Here is a 20,067-nt window from a genome sequence, read left to right as displayed (position 1 = left end):
ACATGGAGAAACACCGTCTCTACTAAAAATATAAAATTAGCCGGGCGTGGTGGCGTGTGCCTGTAATCCCAGCTACTCGGGAGGCTGAGGCAGGAGAATCGCTTGAACCAGGAGGCGGAGGTTACTATGAACTGAGATCACACCGTTGCACTCCAGCCTGGGCAACAAGAGGGAAACTCCATTTCAAAAAATAAATAAATATATATATATATATATAATGATTGTGTTTAACAACTACTTCACAAAATTTCTGAAAATTTTACAGTTGACTCTCTCAAGCCAGTTAGCACCACTTAAAGCCACTGTTACACATTTGCTTGCAAATATTCAGATGGGAAGAGGCAAGGCAAAATAGATAAGTTAGCCAATGCTATGGGTGGAGGTTAGGAGAGCAGGAGTATGTGGAATAAAAATGTAGAAAAAAATGTTCTTACCTGTTTGCAACCTTAACTCCCAGAGATTACCATTTCAATGTTGTAATAGGAACTCACCAGCAGGATTCTCCACAGAAGAATGGATATCAACCAATGGATAGTGGACCTCTGTCTCTGGCCATGGCACCATCTCTCAAAGCAATGGTCCAGTGATTTTCAATCCTGGTGATCATCAGAATCACCTATGTTGTTGCTGTTGTTGTTGTTGTTGTTGCTGCTGCTGTTGTTTTTAATGCAGGCATCAGGGTCACCTAAACCAGAATTTCCTAAGGTAAGTCCACTTTCCAATCTACTTTGAAATTTTAACCCAGAATGTTCACTGTTAATGGCATCTACTTTGGCTTAAGTTCATATTAGTGAGAGTCAATTTCTAAAAGTTCACCCTGAAACTAGGTCACTACTCACATCAATTTCAACAAGTATATAAAATAATTAATTTCTGTGTTTAAATGGGAAATTATATGCAGTGTGATCTTTTTAGAATCAGCTATAATAAAATGAGACATTTCATTTATAAAATTTCTTAACAATGTTTTCTTCTAATAACCAGCCATAAATTCCCCATGAGTGAAAAGTTTATGTTCACAGTATTATGTTGCCTTTCTGTATTTTCAAAATTGAAAGATGAAGAAGAAACAAACTTTGATCTGACTGACATTATGATGACAGGAACAGAGAGAGACATTTTTAGGACATATTTTCAAAACTGTGCACATGAAATGACATTTCAAGTTTGGGAAATCATATTACTTTAAATGGGATTTACATGGTTACATTCCAAACTACTTTGAAATGTTAACCTAGAATGTTCACTTTTGATGATGTCTATTTGATTTAAGCTCATGCTGGATAACTTAAAAGTTGCCATTTCCACACTCAAGTATTTCAAAATTTTGAAATAACCATCTAACATTTGGAAGGTTCTAATCAACTTTAACAAAAAATAATTAGCAAACTAGGTAAAAATTATTTTAAAAGCAAAATTCAAAACTATTTCCAAAAAATGTTTATATAATCAAAACAGTGTAAAAACAATATTTAAAAGGATTGCAATTCTGAAAGTGAATTTAGAAATATTAGTAATCACCTTATGTTCTAATGCTTAACATTAGAACAAAAGCATCATATCAGGCCATTTATTTTCACTGCCTAAATCGTTAACTTCGAATGTGGTCACATTTTAACCATTTTCCTAGATGACACTCTCTTTGGAGGTCAGCATTCTCATAACATATAAGCAGTTTTGCCAAAACCCCTCCCTGAGTCTGTATTTTTTCCATTTACATTTGTCTTCTCCTCCACACCTCACAATAGTAGTGTCAGTATTGGTAACAGTGTTCCCAAAAGCATGAATCATTTTGCATGATAATCACTTAAAGTTAGTAGTACAACTGCAAACCAATCTATGGGCCAGTTTAGGGTTCAATTATCCATGTGCCCCTAAATTAACACCAAATTTTACAGATTAATTCACCGTCAGGGTATAGGTAGAAAACTGTGAGTACAAACCATGAAATGTCTCTATCCACAGTGCTAGCTTTCCAATTCATTTCATCTTTGTTCATTTTTTTTCCGTGTTTATTGCTGACAAACTCTGCTAGTGTATATATTAGTCAGATACCACCTAATGTTCTTTGGCACTTATTACATTTCCCATTAAGCTAAAATCCTAAAATAGCTTTTTAAATACTGAATTTGTATCTCTGCCAATATGAAATTGTGAAACCTTCCTTATCCATTTATTGCATCAAATACTTGATTTCCCCAGGTGCTAAATCATTAATCTTGTCTGGATGTATTTCAAGACCAAAGCTCCCATTTTAATAAATTTACATGACAGCCAACAATAAATCTTCAGAGGCCCATCTTTCTGGCTCATGACCTGTCTAAATCCTCTACCTGAAGCTGATACCTACACTACTTCTAGATTTGGAAACAAAGAACATATTTAGGAGATTGCATTTAGACAGAGGCAGCAAGAAATCTTCCTTTTATGCATTTTTCTCCTTTCCAAGCACACGCAATAAATTTATACCTCTGCAGGTTAACAGAAAACATGGATGTTATTATACATACTGTTTTGTTCCCTCTGGCTGTCTTCAAAATATCTAAGACCAGGGCCTCAAAGAATTTTCTGTAACAGAACTCTGCTGCCACCAACTGAACACATTCACCCAATGCAAGTAGGTTTTGTTTTTTGGTTGGGTTTTTTTTTTCACAAATTAGTGCTGAAAAAGCAGATGAAGGGAAGACACATATTCTCTTTGCCCATATCCCAAACCCTAGTCATAACTCCATTTTTAATCAGTAATACCATGTGAGCATTGAAAGAGGGCTGAGAAGTCATATCTTGACATTAGCAATGGCAGCCCTCCCTTTGCAACTCTAAACCACCTTGTGTTAATAGAAAACTCCTCCTTTATTTGTAAGCAAAGGGCACCTGTTTTATTCGTACGAACAAGCATAAATCAAAGACTTTGTGCCAGGAGTGGCAGGTCATGAAATGGTAATGTTGACCTGGCCGTTGAGCTGGACTAAGTGGAAGTCTTTGAATCAATAATGGTTACCAGGTCAGAAAAGCAAACTCCTCTAATCTCATTCTCACTGGCGAATTCTTGCAAAAAAATTCAAAGTAGTCTTCACAGGTGGCCCTAATTTCTTGTTCCCAAGCCAAATCCACTTTGATCTTTTAAAGGGGTAAGAGACTATTTAGTCAGTTTGTCTTAGACCTTTCCAACACATTAGAATCACCTAGTAAAATACAAACTTCAAGGCCCCTCCTCAGAACTCCCAGTTAGCGCCTCTCAAAAGGGAATTTGGGCAACAGTGTATTTTTTTAGTCCACAGGAAATCCTGAAATACAGCCAGAGTTGAAGAGCTCTAGCTTAGGCCTATTCTCTCATTTCCTAAATGGGGGAACAGGTTCAGAAGAGTAAAAACAATCAACAAAAATGTATGCACACACCCTTAAGGAAAACCTTGAGGAGGCCTAGAACGTTGGGTTTGGAGAGTGTGATGCCTGGCTTCACTAAGGAGGCTTATCCAAAAGGAAGCACATCCTAGCATGTTGATCTTTGCCATATTCCTTTGTTCTCTTGAACAATTCAACATAAGCAGGATAAAAATGCTTTAACGGTCAAAAAAAAAAACCACAGCCTTTGGAAGACAATAAGAAAAATAACTTCACTTTATTTTCATTTCATATCTGTCCCATTTAGCTTGAAATTTTTGCCCTCTTGAGCCTTATGAGTACTGAAAATATATTTACTGTGAGCCAAATATGACCTAATTTGTTAATTCCCATGACCCTGATATTTTCCTTTAACATAGACAGCCCAAATATGGAATGTTTTAAGAAAAATTAATATATATTTGAAGTTTTTTATTTATTCGACTTGTTCATAGTATGTAGAAGGAAACAATTTAACATACAGTATGCTGATATTTTTTTCTACAGTTTTCTAATTTTCTTACCACCGTCTCTGGAAGAATCATTTTAGATTACTTCTAGTGCCTTATGAAAAAGGTCTACCCAGCATCACTACCCAAGAAAGCAAATTAATGCTTCATGTTTCTCCTACTTCTTGGACCTTCCCAACTCTACTAGCCCCTGACTCATCCAAACATAGCCCTAGCTCACCCAGCAGTAATTTTGCTGCAAGTCAAACCCTGATCCATCTGCCTTTTTGCTTAGTAGTGTCTTTAACCCGCTCTCTTAGTGAGCACTCAAGAATCTTTGACATTAAATGGGTATTGCACTCCTACCTGATTGAAATGGCTTTGACCTTGACAATAAAAAGCTGATTTCACCCAATAGGGCTTCCTAATTTTGGAAATTCAATTCACACTGACTTTTCAGGGGTGAGGGGGAAGAGAAGCTAGCAAGACAGAGGTTGGTGGTGGAAGTAACTTGAGTCCAAGACAGAGAGTTATAGCTCTATACATGACAAGACACCCACTAGAAACCTGTTGAGATGAAGAAATAGTACACCTTCTGGGAGTAGTTAGCCCAAAGTAATAAAGTGGTCAGGCAAACAAGTTTCTTTCAGCTACAAAGCATCAGTAGTTGGAGCAGCATAGGGGCACAAGCAAGACTGCTTTAGTACCCACGTGGGAAAGTGTAAAGCTAAAAACGAGAGCATGTTTTCTTCCTGCTTGTTAACAATACAGAATGGAATTGGGAATTCTGAGGACACTGGAGAAAACAAATATGATTTTGACCCTTAAAGGACTTCAGAATATCAATGAAAGACAGGGAAATCCAATGAATATGGTTACCCAAATGCCAGAGGGCAGATCACAAGAAAGAGGTCAAATCAACAAAAAAAGAAGAAAGAAAAAAAGAGAGAGAGAGAAAGAAGAAAAGAAGGAAGGAAGGAAGAAAGAAAAGAAAGAAAGAAGGAAAGAAAGAAAAAGAAAAGAAAGAAAGAGAGAGAGAAAGAAAGAAAGAAAAAGAAAGGAAAAGAAAGAAAGAAAGAAAGAAGGAAGGAAAGAAAGAAAGAAAGAAAAGAAAGAAAGAAAGAAAGAGAGAGAAAGAAAGAAAAGAAAAAGAAAGAAAGAAAGAAAGATACTGGGGGTTATGTTGTCTATGCTGTCATTGGAAGAAGTATATGCTAAGGAGTACACACAAAATACTTCTAGAAGTTTCCAATAAATAACTTAGGATCCATTGTATCAGGGGATAAAGGCGCTGAAATCACAGAAGGAATAGCTATTGACCACCTCCTAGGTTTCACATGCTAGTGATGGAAATTAGCCGGCTCTATCCCCAAAATGTTCGCTTCCCCACCTCCCACCTGTCCAGATATTGCATGTCTTGGAAATAACGATATGACTTCTCCTCAGTCCTGATGTATTCTTATTATCCCAAATGAGAAATTCCCACAAGAAGTTGCTAGCTGGGGAACGGAGTAGTAGGCAATATCTTGGCTAATTATTGTCATAAAAATAAATAATATTAAACCTAAATGTATTACATTTGTCAGACATTATCCTCTAATTAAATAAACACAACCAAAATAATTCCATCCAATAAAGCTACTCTTACAAGAACTAATTTCACAGTTAATTCATTCTGGCAGTGCCAATAATATAGATTTTTATAAAAATTCAATCTACAGAGATTGTATTAAAGTTCTGTTACAGCAAGGTGATTCTTGGCCTTGAATATTTTCAGGCTGAGATAATATGTTTGATGCTTTAAGGTGTAAAAATTCTGTGCTCACAACCAAAAACTTGTCTAAGTTCTTAAAGATATAAAACTTCTTTTTTATATAAAAATGTGGTTCTTTTCACTAGTGCCTTAGAGCTGACACTTGCAAAGGTTAAGAATTGCATTCCACCAAAAAAAGCACAAAGAAACAAACATTTGGTGGTGTTCATATGGACACTATATGTAACATCAGCAATGACTCCTCAGAGTCTCTTGAGTCCCATGGTGATATACTTGGCCAACAGATCCTGACGACAGCAGGCTGCTTGAAGTGAGTTTTGATGAGTCTGTGAGGCCTGTCATTGTAGCTCTCCTACCCTATCTATTATAGTTGGCTACCATTTGGTATTATGTGGGAAAGTCTACCGGCCACAGACTGCTGTATCATTGTACCAGGGCACTTCTCTGCTGCTCTAAAAATTCTCATGCACCTTTGTTCTGGAAAGGAAGTATAATCACCAATTATAATCACAAAATAAAATCACCAAAATGTTCCAAGTGAAATGCCAGTTTTACTATATGAAATATTTTAATTACCAATTTATCATCAATTTTGAGAATTTTGTGAAAATTTCTTTATTTGATGTAATCTGACACTGCCACACAGGACTGGTGGTATACAGTTCCACCCATTCCACAGAGATAAAGAATATGAAACCCAAACTCAAAGCATTCACATTCAGTGATTGTCAACGATTCACTGTTACATAAAAGCGACTTTAAATTACATGGGATATATACCAAGTGCCCAAGAAATATGGTGCAGTGGAGGAGAGTCTCCATCATACTCCCACTGTTGCATTTCTATTATTGTAAAATATATTCTGCAGTCCCAATATCTGGGACATATTCCAGTGAAAGACTAGTGGCCACATTTAGCTGATATGCTTATAAACCTATGATATACCGGCTGGTAACTGCTGAATGATGAGCTAGCCTTTTGGGTAAAGAGTGGCAGCCACCTCTGTTTTGAGATTTGAGGTCTCCAGGAAATCCTTAATATCAAAACTGTCTTTCTGACTTAAAAACCTCAATCTCTGGGAACCCACCCTCTAGAACATTTTAGAGGGTTGGAAAATATTTTCCCCAAATGCACATATTTTATTATCCCATACTAAAGAGATAATTATTTATCAGAACTAAACTTTTAAGTTGAGACTTCAGACACCATGGCCTGAAACAGGAGAGACAGTTGTAAAAGAGGGAACTAGTAAAGAAATGGTGAGTACTGAAAAGAACTTGCCTGTTTTCCAAGCTGAGTAGTTTCCTGGCCCACAAAGGTATTTTGGCAGACCAGCATGCTTCTTTGATCTCAAAGGTGGCAGAAAAGGAAAGTTGGCACTAGAGATGAGACAGAACCATGGGAAAACCTGGCAGTAATAGATACTCTTTCATAGGAAGTATCAACTGAGAAGACAGAAAACTGTAATAGAAAGGGAGACAAATAGATTACATTGCTGAACTTCAGAAGCTACATGTTAACTTTTTAAGTACATTAATTACATTATTCCTCTCAACAATGTAAGAGAGATGGCATTAGCCCTACTTCATTGGAAATTTTTTTAAAAAGAAGAAAAAAAGCTTAGAGATATTTTCCATTGTTATGTAGTTAGAAAATTAGGTAGTAGGCAATTAAACTGATTCTAATTCCAAGTTCTTTCAATATAATAACTTACCTTTAATGTAATAGTTTTCTTATTCTATTTAATATAGAAACAATAGGTTCAACAATTATAGCCCAGGGTGCCTATGATGGATAATATTGAGTGTCAACTTGATTGAATCAAAGGATGCAAAGTATTGTTCCTGGGTATGTCTGTGAGGGTGCTGCCAAAGGAGATAAACATTTGAGTCAGTGGAGTAGGAGAGGCAGACCCACCTGCAATCTGGGTGGGCACCATCTAATCAGCTGCCAGTGCAGCTAGAAAAAAGCAGGCAGAGGAACTTGAAAGACTAGACTGGCTGAGTCTTCCAGCCTCCGTCTTTCTCCCATACTGCATGCTTTCTGCCCTCAAACATCAGACTCCAAGTTCTTCAGCCTTTGCACTCTTGGACTTACAGCAGTGGTTTGCCAGGGGCTCTCAGGCCTTTGGCCACAGACTGAAGCCTGCACTGTTGGCTTCCCTACTTTTGAGGTTTTGGGACTTGGACTGGCTTCCTTGCTTCTCAGTATGCAAATGGCCTATTGTGGGACTTCACCTTGTGATTGTGTGAGTCAATACTCCTTAATAAATTCCTATATATACACACACACACACACACACACACACTAATAGGATATATATATATGAACTAATAGGATATATATATATGAACTAATAGGAGAGATATATATAGAGAGAGAGAACCCTAATACTGATTTTGGTACCAGAAGTGAGGTATTAGTCCATTCTCATGCTGCTATAAAGAACTACCCAAGACTGAGTAAATTATGAAGGAAAGAGGTTTAATTGACTCACAGCTCCACGAGGCTGGGGAGGCCTCAGGAAACTTAAGACTGTGGAATTCAACTTAAGACTGTAGAAGGGGAATGTCTTAAGTCCCCTTCAACTTAAGACTGTAGAAGGGGAATGTGATGGTTAATACTGAATGTCAACTTGATTGAAGAATGCAATGTATTGATCCTGTGTGTGTCTGTGAGGGTGTGCCCAAAGGAGATTAACATTTGAGTCAGTGGGCTGGGGAAGGCAGACCCACCCTTAATCTGGGTGGGCACCATCTAATCAGCTACCAGTGCTGCCAAAATATAAAGCAGACAGAAAAAAAAAAAATGTGAAAAGGCTAGACTGGTTTAGCCTCCCAGCCTACATCTTTCTCCCATGCTGGATGCTTCCTGACCTCAAGCATCGGACTCCAAGTTCTTCGACTTCAGGACTCAAACTGGCTTCCTTGCTTCTCAGTTTGCAAATGGACTATTGTGGGAGCTTGTGATCGTGTGAGTTAATACTACTTAATAAACTCTCATATATACATATATATCCTATTAGTACTTTTCCTCTAGAGAACCCTGATTAATACAGCTTTTGGTATTGGGAGTGGTTCTAGAGGAACAGAATATTAAGGATGGAGTTCTTTCATTGGTTTTGGGGTTTCTGGAGTTGGCTGCTTAATATGATTAGATCAAAATATGCTAAGGACTCTACTTCTAATAGTACAGAGAACACTGATAGTCCTTGGCATGAACTGTTTAGAGAGTTATGCAAAATAAATGAATTTGACACTCCTGATTCACTTCTCATGAGAGGCAAGGGTATCAGTGACTCTACACACAATAACTTTGACTTATGTGGAGAACCAAGGAATATAATGAAGTTGGTTGATTGCTCCTAAATTCACTGGGACCAAAGTGATGAAAGAAAATGATTAACTCGGATTCTAACTCCCAGCTTCAGAGGCAGATACTGAGCTTCAAATCTGCTAAGATTGCCCTGAGGGAGAGTCTTATCTCCTGTAGAGAAAGAGCTGAAATTGTGGAAGAACAGACACAAGCTCTTATTATGCAAGTGGCTGACCTGCAATGAAAGGTGCATGCACAGCCTCACCAGGTATCTACTGTTTTAAGTGAGGGTGTTGACTGGAAAAGAATTGGACCCTGCAACTTGGAATGGGGATGACGCAGGAGCACCCTGATAAAACTGGGGACACTGAGCTTGTAAACTCTGATAAGCCCTTTTTTCCCAGAAGAAGCAGCTTCCCCATCCCCAGTAGTGGCAACATCCTCTCCCCAACCCATGCTGCCATCAGCCTTTCCACCTTTGTCTGAGAAGATAAACCCTGTCCTGCGTGAGGCAACAGTGACGGCCTCCCCTGAGGCAGTTGCCAGGCAAGATAATGTTTATTCTCCTAAGGAACCACCCTCAACACACCTGTTTGCTTCTAGATCTATAACTAAAGTCCCAGCAGGCCCCTAGAGGTCAAGTTCAGAGTGTGACCCATGAGGGTCACACTCTACAGTTGAAAAGAACTGCTTGAGTTTTCTAATTAATATAATCAGAAATCTGGAGAACAGGCATGAGAATGGATATTAAGGATGTGGGCTAATAGTGGAAAAACATAGAGTTAGATCAGACTGAATTTACTGATTTGGGCCCACTAAGTAAGGACTCTGCTTTTAATGTTGCAGCTCAGAGAGTTAAAAAATGTTCTAATAGTTTATTTGCTTGCTTAGCTGAAATATGGATTAAAAGATGGCCCACTGTGAGCAAGCTGGAAATGCCTCATCTCCCTTGGTTTAATGTAGAGAAAGGAATCCAAAGGCTTAAGGAGGTTGGAAATGGTGGAGTGGATTATTCATTTTAGACCTATTTGTCCCAGCTGGGAGGGTTCGGAAGATATACCCTTGACCAGTGCTTTGCAAAATAGGTTTGTGAAGGCAGCACCCGCATCTATGAAGAACTCTGTACTTGCTCTTCTCTACATGTCAGATCTAACAGTGGCAACTGCAGTCATTCACAACTAAATTTAAATACAATGGGAATGATTGGATCCCAAGTCTGGCAGGGACTAAGTGGCGGCACTCAGCCATCAAAGATAAGGTGGGCATGGCTACCATAATGGACATCAGAGGCAAAGCAGCAATCAGAATAGTCTGACTCATGTAGAGCGCTGGCATTGACTAATTAATCACGGTGTTCCTAGAAGTGAAATTGATAGGAAGCCTACTGCATTCCTACTGAATTTATATAAGGAGAAATCTTCCTGGTCAAATGGACAAAAGACTAATTAGAATCATAAAAACAGAGAATTATGTCCCCTCAATCAATTTCTAGACTTGAGCCAGTTTACAGACCCAGAACCTCTTGAACAAAGGGGAGGTCGGGTCCCCTTAAAGAAGGACCCCATTACACTACCGACAACTTATGCCATTAATCTTTCTCCCAACCTTCCCCAAGCAGACCTCCAGCCTTTTACCCAGGTAATTGTGCATTGGGGAAACAGAAATGATCAGACATTTCGGGGACTACTGAACACTGGCTCTGAGCTGACATTAATTCCAGAGGACCCAAAATGTCATTGTGGTCCTCCAGTTAAAGTAGGGGCTTATGGAGATCAGGTAATTAATGGAGTTTTAGCTCAGGTCTGGCTTACAGTGAGTCCAGTGGGTCCCCAGACTCATCCTGTGGTCATTTTTCCAGTGCCAGAATACATAATTGGCACAGACATACTTAGCAGCTGGCAGAACCCCCACATTAGCTCCCTCACTGGTAGGGTGAGGGCTACTATGGTAGCAAAAGCCAAATGGAAGCCATTAGAGCTGCTTCCATTATTTTCTACCTAGAAAAATAGCAAATTAAAAACAATATCGCACCCCTGGAGGGATTGCAGAGATTAGTGTCACCATCAAGGACTTGAAAGATTTCTACCACTTCCCCATTCAACTCTCCCATTTTGCCTTTGCAGAAGACAGATGGATCTTGGAGAACGACAGTGGATTATTATAAGCTTAACCAAGTGGTGACTCCAATTGCAGCTGCTGTACCATATGTGGTTTCATTGCTTGAGCAAATTAACACATCTCTTGGTACCTAGTATGCAGCCATTGACTTGGAAAATGCCTTTTTCTCCATTCCTGTACATAAGGCCCACCAGAAGCAATTTGCCTTCAGCTGGCAAGGCCTGCAATATACCTTGACTGTCCTACCTTTGGGATGCATCAACTCTCCGGCTTTGTGTAATAATCTTATTTGGAGAAAACTTGATCGCTTTTCACTTCTGCAAGATATCACAGTGGTCCATTACATTGATGATATTATGCTGATTGAATCCAGTGAGTAAGAAGTAGCAAACAAACGGGACTTATTGGTGAGACATTTGCATGCCAGAGGATGAGAAATAAATTCGATTAAAATTCAGGGACTTTCTACCTCACTAAAATTTCCAGGGGTTCAGAGGTATGGGGCCTGTCAAAATATTCCTTCTAAGGTGAAGGATAAGTTGCTGCATTTGGCCCCTCCTACAGCCAAGAGAGAGGCACAATGCCTAGTGGGCCTGTTTGGATTTTGGAGGCAACACATTCCTCATTTGGATGTGTTACTCCAGCCCATTTATCAAGTGACCCGAAAAGATGCCAGTTTTGAGTAGGGTCCAGAACAGGAGAAGGCTCTGCAACAGGTCCAGGCTGCTTTGCAAGCTACTCTGCCATTTGGGCCATATGACCCAGCAGATTCAATGGTGCTTGAGGTGTCAGTGGCAGATAGGGCTGCTGTTTGGAGCCTTTGGCAGGCCCCCATAGGTGAATCCCAGTAAAGACTTCTAGGATTTTGGAGCAAGGCTCTGCCATCTTCTGCAAATAACTACTCTCCTTTTGAGAGACAACTCTTGGCCTGCTGCTGGGCTTTGCTGGAGACCGAATGTTTGACTATGGGCCATCAAGTCACCATGTGACCTGAACTGCCTCTCATGAACTGGGTGCTTTATGGCCCATCAAGCCATAAAGTGGGTCATGCACAGCATCATTCCATCATCAAATGGAAGTGGTATATACATGATCAGACTTGAGTAGGTCCTGAAGGCACAAGTAAGTTACATAAGGAAGTGGCTCAAATGCCCATGGTCGCCACTCCGGCCACCCTGCCTTCTCTCTTCCAGCCTGCACTGACGGCCTCATGGGGAGTTCTTTACAATCAGTTGACAGAGGTAGAGAAGGCTAGGGACTGGTTCACAGATGGTTCTACGTGATATGAAGGCACCACCCAAAAGTGGACAGCTGCAACACAACAGCCCCTTTCTAGGACATCCCTGAAGAACAGCCATGAAAGGAAATCTTCCCAGTGGGCAGAACTTTGAGCAATGCACCTGGTTGTGCACTTTGCATAGAAGGAAAAATGCCCAGATGTGCGATTATATACTGATTCATGGGCTGTAGCCAATGGTTTGGTTGGATGGTTAGGGACTTGGAAGAAGCATGATTGGAAAATTGGTGACAAAGAAATTTGGGGAATAAGTATGTGGATAAATTTCTCTGAGTGGTCAAAAATTGTGAAGATATTTGTATCCCATGTGAGTGTTCACCAATGGGTGACCACCTCAGCAGAGGAGGATTTTAATAATCAAGTGGATAGGATGACCCACTCTGTGGACACCACTCAGCCTCTTTTACCAGTCACCTCTGCATTCACCCAATGGGCCCATGAACAAAGTGGCCATGGTGACAGGGATGAAGGTTTTGCTTGGGCTCATCAATATGGACTTTCACTCACCACGGCTGACCTGGCTACAGCCACTGCTGAGTGCCCAATTTCCCATCAGCAGAGACCAACACTGAGGCCTCAATATGGCACCATTCCTCGGGGTGACCAGCCAGCTACCTGGTGGCTGGTTGATTATATTGGACCTCTTCATGGAAAGGGCAAAGGTTTGTTCTCACCGGAATAAATACTTACTCCAGATATGAGTATGTCTATCCTGCATGCAATGACTCTGCCAAGACTACCACACATGGACTCATGGAATGCCTTATCACCGTCATGGTATTCCACACAGCATTGCCCCTGACCAAGGCACTCACTGTACAGCTAAAGAAGTGCAGCAGTGGGTTCATGGTCATGGGATTCACTGTTCTCACCATGTTCCCCATCATCCCAAAGCATCTGGATTGATAGAACAGTGGAATGGCCTTTTGAAGTCACAATTACAATGCCAACTAGGGGACAATACTTTGCAGGGCTGGGACAAAGTTCTCCAGAAGGCCGTGTATGCTCTGAATCAGCATCCAATATATGGTACTGTTCCTCCCATAGCCAGGATTCATGGGTCCAGGAACTAGGGGTGGAAGTGAAAGTGGCATTACTCACCATCACCCCTAGTGATCCACTAGCAAAATTTTTGCTTTCTGTTCCCACAACATTATGTTCTCCTGGCCTAAAGGTATTAGTTCCAGAGGGAAGAACACTGCCACCAGGAGAGACAACAATGATTCTATTAAACTGAAAGCTAAGATTGCCACCTGGACACTTTGGGCTCCTCCTACCCTTAAGTTAGCAGGCTAAGAACGGAGTTACAGTGTTGGCTGGGGTGACTGACCCAAACAATCAAGATATAATCAGTCTACTATTCCACAATGGAGGTAAGGAAGAGTATGTGTGGAACACAGGAGATCCATTAGGGTGTCTCTTAGTATTATCATGCGCTGTGATTAAGGTCAATGGGAAACTACAACAGCCTAATCCAGGCAGGACTACAAATGGCCCAGACCCTTTAGGAATGAAAGTTCGGGTCACTGCACCAGGAAAAAAATCATGACCTGCTGTGGTGCTTGCTGAAGGAAAAGGGAATACAGAACAAGTAGTAGAAGAAGGTAGTCATTAATACCAGCTATGACCACGTGACCAGTTGCAGAAATGAGGACTGTAATTGTCATGAGTATTTCCTACTTCTTTTCTTAAAAACATCTTTGTGCAAGCAAACACTTGTACTAAGAAAAATCTTCATTTTATTTCCTTTTTTTAATCATATGACATAATATTTATTGACTTCCTATCAGCATTTAAGTATTGTTAACTTTATGTAACAGCATTTGGGTTGGGGACTGGTGCATTTCCAGTTGTATGAAGGATAGTTGTATTATGTTAGGCATAATCATGACCTTATTATTGTCTTTATTTGAAGATTATGTACACTCTCAGGAGATGTGTATGGGTTCAAGTTGACAAGGGGTTGATTCATGATGGTTAATACTGAATATCAACTTGATTGGACTGAAGGATGCAATCTATTGATCCTGGGTGTGTCTGTGAGAGTGCTGCCAAAAGAGATTAACATTTGAGTCAGTGGACTGGGGAAGGCAGACCCACCCTTAATCTGGGTGGGCACCATCTAATCAGCTGACAGTGCAGCCAGAATATAAAGCAGGCAGAAAAATGTGAAAAAGCTAGACTGGCTTAGCCTCCCAATATACAGCTTTCTCCCATGCAGGACGCTTCCTGCCCTTGAGCATCAGACTCCAAGTTCTTCAGCCTTGGGACTTGGACTGGCTTCTTTGTTCCTCAGCTTCCAGGCAGCCTATTGTGGGACCTTGTGATTGTGTGCGTTAATACTACTTAATAAACTCCATGTATATATATGTATGTTTATATATGTGTGTGTATGTGTATATATATGTATATATACACACACGTATATATGTGTATGTGTGTATATATGTATATATAGACACATATATATACATATACATATATTTATGTATATATATGCAACATATATATACACACACATATATTGTGGGACCTTGTGATTGTGAGTTAATACTACTTAACTCCATATATATGTATGTTTATATATACACATGTATATATGTATATATACACATGTATATATGTGTGTATATATGTGTGTATATATGTACTGTGTGTATATATGTATATGTACATATATACACACACATATTTATATACACACACATTTATGTATATATATGTGTGTGTATATATGTATATATGCATACACATGCATGTGTATATGTACATCTATACATATATGTACATATACACACATACGTGTATGTATGTGTGTATAGATGTGTGTGCATGTATGTACATATATGTATGTATGCATATATGTAGAGGTGTACATATATATGCGTACATATATGTATATATGTACATATATATGTATACACACACGCACACACACACATATATATCCTATGGTTTCTGTCCCTCTAGACAACCCTGACTAATACAGGGAAGCAAACACATTCTTCTTCACATGGTGGCAGGAAGGAGAAGTGCTGAGCTAAAGGGGAAAAATCCCCTTATAAAACTGTCATATCTCATGAGAACTCACTAACTATCACAAGAACAGCAGCATGTGGGTAATCACCCCCATGATTCAATTACCTCCTCCCAGGTCCCTCCCATGACACATGGGGATTATGAGAACTACAATTCAAGATGAGATTTGGGTGGGGACACAGCCAAACCATATTATTCCACTTTTGGCCCCTCCCAAATCTCATGTCCTCACATTTCAAAACACAATCATGCCTTTCCAACAGTCCCCGAAAGTCTTAATTCATTCCAGCATTAACCCAGAAGTCCAAATCCAAAGTTTCATCTGAGACAAGGCAAGTCTCTCCCACGTATGAACCTGTAAAGTCAAAAGCAAGTTAGTTACTTCCTAGATACAATGGAGGTACAGGCATTGGGTAAATACACCTGTTCCAAATGGGAGAAATTGGCCAGAACAAAGGGGCTACAGGCCCATGCAAGTCCAAAATCCAGCAGGACAGTCAAATTTTAAAGCCCTGAAATGATCTCCGGGTCATGCTGAGATCCAGGTCATGCTGGTCACATCCAGGTCATGCTGAGGCAAGAAGTGAGCTCCCATGGCCTTGGTCAGCTGTGTCCCTGTGGCTTTGCAGGGTACATCCCCCTTCCCACCTGCTTTCATGGGCTGGCACTGAGCGTCTGCAACTTTTCCAGGTGCACAGTGCAAGCTATCAGTGATCTACCATTCTGGGGTCTGGAGGACAGTGGCCCTCGTCTCATAGCTCTACTAGGCAGTGCCCCAGTGGGGACTCTATGTTGGGGCTCCAACCCCACATTTCCCCTCTGCACTGCCCTAGCAGAGGTTCTCGATTAGGGCCACACCCTTGCAGCAAAATTCTGCCTGGACATCCAAGATTTTCCATACATCCTCTGAAATCTAGACAGAGACTCCCAAACCTCAATTCTTGACTTCTGTGCACCTGCAGGGTCAACACCACATAGAAGCTGCCAAGGCTTGGGGCTTGCACCCTCTTAAGCCATGACCTGAGCTATATCTTGGCTGCTTTTAGCCATGGCTAGAGCCGCTGGGACACAAGGTACCAAGTCCCTAGATTGCACACATGGGCCTGGCCCATGAAATGATTTTTATTCTCCTAGGCCTCCAGGCCAGTGATGGGAGGAGCTGCCCACAAAGGTCTCTGACATGCCCTAGAGACATTTTCCCCATTGTCTTGGAGATGAACATTTGGCTCCTCATTACTTATGCAAATTTCTACAGTAGGCTTGAATTTCTCCTCAGAAAATGTGTTTTTCTTTTCTACTGCATTGTTAGGTTGCATATTTTCCAAACTTTTATGCTTAGTTTCCCTTTTAAATATAAGTTCTAATTCCAAACCATATTTTTGTGAATACATGAAATTGAGTGCTTTTAATAGCACCCAACTCACATCTTGAATGATTTGCTGCTTAGAAATTTCTTCTGTCAGATATCTTAAATTATGTCTCTTCAGTAATCTGTAGGGCAGGGGCAAAACATTGCCAGTGTCTTTACTAAAACATAGCAAGAACCACCTTTTTTTCAGTTCCCAACAAGTTCCTTATCTCCATCTGAGACCACCTCACCCTGGACTTCATCATCCATATCATTATCAGCATTTTGGTCAAAGCCACTCAATAAGTCTCTAGGAAGTTCCAAACTTTCCCACATCTTCCTATTGTCTTCAGAGCTTTCCAAACTGTTCCAACCTCTGCCTGTTACCCAGTTCCAAAGTCACTTCCACAGTTTGGGGTATCTTTACAGTAGTGCCCCACTCCCAGTACCAATTTACTGTATTAGCCCATCCATTCTGATGCTGCTCCAAGAACTGCCTGAGACTAGGTAAGTTATAAAGGAAAGAGGTTTAACTGACTCATAGTCCTGCAGGACTGGGAAGGCCTCAGGAAGCAAACATGTCCTTCTTCATATGGTGGCAGGAAGAGGAAGTGCTGAGCAAAGGGGGAAAAGCCCCTTATACATCCATGATCTCCTGAGACCTCACTCACTAACATGAGAACAGCAGCATGGGAGTAACCAACACCATAATACAATTACCTCTCACTGGTTCCTTCCACAACACCTGGGGTTTATGGAAACTACAATTCAAGATGAGATTTTGGTGGGGACACAACCAACTGTATTAGTGCCCAAAGCCACAAAAGCTAGACAGTATTTGGAGCAAATGCTAAATTATCTTTCTAGCAATTACAGGGAAATGAGTAATATGGTTATTTTAGGGATATATAAAGAAAAGATTAAAGTAGGGATCATTTAATACCTTTAATGAACACTTTTCATGAAATAAGAAAAGGTAATTGCCGAATCTACTAATGTCTCAAATAAACAGAAAAAAAGTTATAAGCAATTATCAGGTAACTGAGGAGTCAAAGTACCCTAGGCCAATAGGAAGAAATACAAAAACATAACTGAACAAAGAGAAATATATATTCACTACAGAAGCCAGTAATCTCTGTTTAAAACATTTCTCATTTTCTAACATTTCAATCATATTACTTTCACACTTAAAAACAATTTTGACATTTTATGATAAGAAAAAAAAGACAGTAATCGAAAGAAAGTGGAAAACTAGAACAGAAAGAAGTTGCTACTCTGGAAATCTCCTAGATTTAATGGAACAATCACAAAACCACTTTGAGTATGGTAATAATTTAAATATGATAATAATAGAAAGAATATTACCTTTGTAGTTTTATAAGAGATATATAGACGTTACTCCTAACAGCTGAAACAATTTACCCAAAAGACATTTTGCTTTCTGTAACACACAATCTCAAAGAGAAGTAAATATATTTATGTCTTGGAAGAATAGATTTTTTGAATAATATAATTATTCTGCAATTATAATATAAGCCTGTACTACTAAATAAGAAATGTAATAGTGGGAGTTACATTTACCATTTTCTTCATAGGTAGAAGAATAGAAAAAATAACACAAAAATGGGAATAAGCCAGAACTAGAGGTGGGGTAACCACCACCAAATGATTATAGACTTTGAGACTGAGAAGAGGCTTTAGACATCACCAGTGCCATTACTTTTGGGTGAAGCAGTTAAATACCACTTGGCTTTTATCATTTCCTTTCTTAAAAGAAATAAAACATCTACCTCTTTTTTGAAGACAAAACTTTTGAAAACAGGGCCGGGCGCGGTGGCTCAAGCCTGTAATCCCAGCACTTTGGGAGGCCGAGGCGGGTGGATCACGAGGTCAGGAGATCGAGACCATCCTGGCTAACATGGTGAAACCCCGCCTCTACAAAAATATAAAACTAGCCGGCCGTGTGGTGGCGGGCCTGTAGTCCCAGCTACTCGGAGGCTGGAGGGGGAGAACATGGAACCTCACAGGCGAGCTTGCAGAGCCGCAGATCGCCACTGCACTCCAGCCTGGGCGACAGAGGAGACCTCAAAAAAAAAAACTTTTGAAAACAATACCTCTAGCTCCAGCTTGGAGCAATTGCTTTCCAAGCCTACCAGACAAGTGATTCCCTAAGATTTCTTTCCACTGACCTCCTGGATTACGTTCACTATTTCTTAGATTTCATAATTTTCTCTTTCTTGTACTTTGTTTTTCTTTAGCTAAAACTCATTCTTGCATAACTTTTAAATAAAATGTGCATAAAAAGTAAACTTTCTAAGCCCATATATCCCTGGAAATATCTCTAAACTGCCTCACACTTGATAGTATTAAAGCTTCCGATGATCATTGCCTCTCAGAACCCTGCGGGACCACTCTGTTGTCATGCAGCCAGTGTACTTGAGGGACAGAGTGATGCCATTCGGATTCCTGTTCCTTTGTAGGTAACCTATTCTTTAGAATCTTCTTGTTTTCTTTGGTATCTTAGAATTTCACAGAGATACAACTAGTCGGGTCTCAATCGGCCCCACCTTTTTAATATGAATGTTTGTGTCATCTTTAAGGTGCAGCAAAACTTTTTTTTTTACTTAGTTTTTTCTGTTCTTTTTCACTGAAAATTCTATTAGACAGATATAATGAATCACTCACATTGATCATCAATGCCTCACTACTTTTTATCTCATATTTTACTACTTTTTGGCTTTTAGCTCATATTTTGGGATGTTTATTTCCTTGACTGGTTTTTCTCCAACCCTACTTTTGGATAATTATTTTTATTTCAGAAAGCATTTTTTTCATTTCAATACTCTTTGTTTTTCTGATTATTCCTTTTTAATAGCAGCATCTGAGCTATGATTCAAATCCTTCTGTGAACTGAATTACAACTTTCTACATTATCTTGCTTCCTGAAGTATCCTGACAGTTACATTTGTTTGATCTCTGGTTTTGTTGTTGGCTTGCTGGACACATTGGAAAGATTCTTAATGGCTTTTCGTTAATATTTGTCAGTGATGACTAAATTAATTGCTCTCAGTGGCTGAAAGGAAATTTCTTTGCCATTATATAATATAGGTCAAGTATTTCCCCTGCATGGAAGAGCTGACTGCAACTTCTGTGATTGTGTCAGGATATGTCCTCTGGCAAGTTCATTTTAGGATGAATAATGAAGATTAAGCATGCCAACCAGATACCACTCTCCATGCTAACATAAAGATAGCTCTATTCCACAGCACAAACTAGGAACCCTAGGCCCAGATAGACAGGTTAATTTTTGTGGTAGAAAGCATATCTGTGTAGTGGTTCCCA

At 39.8% G+C, this 20,067-nt stretch overlaps 1 long non-coding RNA gene across 2 annotated transcripts in view; it reads right to left on the bottom strand.

Moving 5' to 3' along the window:
* The window catches only part of LOC110743777, a 109,048-nt gene extending 108,366 nt beyond the window's left edge, over positions 1 to 682 (bottom strand). For both annotated transcript variants that reach the window (XR_002523351.1, XR_002523352.1), the window contains exon 1: positions 492 to 682. This is a non-coding gene — a long non-coding RNA (uncharacterized LOC110743777). The remainder of the gene's footprint in view (positions 1 to 491) is intronic.
* Between the last annotated feature and the right edge of the window lie 19,385 nt (positions 683 to 20,067).

The sequence above is a fragment of the Papio anubis genome, chromosome 7 (assembly GCF_008728515.1).
Source record: "Papio anubis isolate 15944 chromosome 7, Panubis1.0, whole genome shotgun sequence".
NCBI lineage: Eukaryota > Metazoa > Chordata > Mammalia > Primates > Cercopithecidae > Papio > Papio anubis.
The sequence above is the reverse complement of the archived record's forward strand: the minus strand, read 5'-3'. Positions and strand labels throughout refer to the sequence as shown.